Here is a 2610-nt window from a genome sequence, read left to right as displayed (position 1 = left end):
TAAATTTGATGTTAAATCTTCTAAATGTCTATTACTTGGTTATTCTGAGAGATCTAAAGGTTTTAGATTTTATAATACTGATGCTAAGACTATTGAAGAATCTATTCATGTTAGATTTGACGATAAGCTTGACTCTGACCAGTCAAAGCTAGTTGAGAAGTTTGCAGATTTAAGCATTAATGTTTCTGACAAAGGCAAAGCTCTAGAGGAAGCTGAGCCAGAGGAAGATGAACCAGAGGAAGAAGCTGGTCCCTCTGACTCACAAACTCTGAAGAAGAGCAGAATCACTGCAGCTCACCCTAAGGAATTGATTCTGGGCAACAAAGACGAACCAGATCAGCCTTCAGACCCTCTGAAGAGACCTTGCTCAGTCTGAAAGGATTGGTGTCCTTAATTGAACCCAAGTCCATAGATGAAGCTCTTCAGGACAAGGACTGGATTCTGGCCATGGAAGAAGAATTGAATCAATTCTCCAAGAACGATGTTTGGAGCTTAGTGAAGAAGCCTGAGAGTGTCCATGTAATTGGAACAAAATGGGTGTTCAGAAACAAGCTGAATGAGAAAGGAGATGTAGTCAGAAACAAGGCAAGGCTAGTTGCTCAAGGCTACAGCCAGCAGGAAGGAATAGACTACACTGAAACATTTGCTCCAGTAGCAAGACTAGAGGCAATCAGACTGTTGATCTCTTTCTCAGTGAATCACAACATAGTTCTACATCAGATGGACGTGAAGAGTGCCTTCCTAAATGGTTATATTTCAGAGGAAGTCTATGTTCATCAACCCCCAGGTTTTGAAGATGAGAAGAAGCCAGACCATGTGTTCAAATTGAAGAAGTCACTCTATGGTCTGAAGCAAGCTCCCAGAGCATGGTATGAGAGACTCAGCTCATTCCTTCTGGAGAATGAGTTTGTAAGGGGTAAAGTAGATACAACTCTTTTTTGCAAGACTTATAAAGATGATATCTTAATTGTGCAAATTTATGTTGATGATATTATATTTGGTTCTGCTAATCAATCTCTATGCAAAGAATTTTCTGAGATGATGCAGGCTGAATTTGAGATGAGTATGATGGGAGAACTCAAGTACTTTCTGGGTATACAAGTTGATCAAACACCAGAAGGAACATATATTCATCAGAGCAAGTACACTAAAGAACTTCTGAAGAAGTTCAATATGCTGGAATCTACAGTAGCCAAGACTCCAATGCATCCTACATGCATTCTGGAGAAAGAAGATACTAGTGGTAAAGTATGTCAGAAGCTCTATCGCGGTATGATAGGATCTCTTCTATACTTAACTGCATCTAGGCCTGATATATTATTTAGTGTTCACTTATGTGCTCGTTTCCAATCAGATCCAAGGGAAACCCACTTAACTGCTGTTAAGAGGATCCTAAGGTATCTGAAAGGCACCACTAACCTTGGCTTGATGTATAAGAAAACATCAGAGTATAAGCTTTCAGGTTATTGTGATGCTGATTATGCTGGAGATAGAACAGAGAGAAAAAGCACTTCTGGAAACTGTCAATTTCTGGGAAGCAATTTAGTCTCATGGGCAAGCAAGAGGCAATCAACCATTGCACTATCCACTGCAGAGGCAGAATATATCTCAGCAGCAATTTGCAGCACTCAGATGCTCTGGATGAAACATCAGCTGGAGGATTATCAGATCCTTGAGAGCAATATCCCAATCTATTGTGATAACACTGCTGCAATCTCATTGAGTAAGAATCCTATCTTGCATTCAAGGGCAAAGCACATTGAGGTAAAGTATCACTTTATTAGAGATTATGTACAGAAGGGCGTACTTCTTCTGAAGTTTGTTGATACTGACCATCAATGGGCAGATATCTTTCCAAAGCCCTTAGCAGAGGATAGATTTAATTTTATTCTGAAAAATCTGAACATGGACTTTTGTCCAGAGTGAAGATGGATCAGAACCTCTGACTATGATACTTCTTGATCAGAAGATGTCTAGTCCAGAAGGTAACTCAATCAGAGTGTGTGTACCCATTGGTACTGACTCTGAAGCTGAGACAGCAACACGTGTGTCAGTATTTCTGATGCATAGTTCCTTGTGCCCGTGTGACAGTCTGTCATGTTGCGTGTAGATGTGCTTCTCTCCTGTGTGTGATATGTGTATTTACTGTTACCATCTATCTTTAATTTTCAACCGTTGATTTTAAATTGCTTTTTGAATCAACAACGGTTATTTGTCAAAACCCACGATCTCCTTCACTTTCGGTTTTTACTCTCTCTCTTGTTTTTTTTAAAAAAACCGCTTACTCTCGACTTCTCTCTCGCTCTCTCTTCATCTTTCAACCTTCATCTTCTACCCAAAACCTTCAACCGTTCCAACAATGGTGAGACAAACCAGAAGAGATACTGCAGATGCAGCCCAGTTCCCTCATATGGTAGTGGGTCTAGCAACAGGTCAAAGGAGTCCTGAGAATCCGAATCAAGATCAAGGTCAAGCTCAAGAACAGATCATTCCGATTGCAGAACGGGGTTGTGCCGTTCACTGCGTATATGCTCCTGAGGAACTTCAAGTACTGGCAGAATGGAGATTCGACCTCGACAACCTTGCTACAAATGGGTATGATCTTCGTCC

This window comes from Lotus japonicus, unplaced genomic scaffold, assembly GCF_012489685.1.
Source record: "Lotus japonicus ecotype B-129 unplaced genomic scaffold, LjGifu_v1.2 AP026982.1".
NCBI classification, from domain to species: Eukaryota; Viridiplantae; Streptophyta; class Magnoliopsida; order Fabales; family Fabaceae; genus Lotus; species Lotus japonicus.
The sequence above is the reverse complement of the archived record's forward strand: the minus strand, read 5'-3'. Positions refer to the sequence as shown.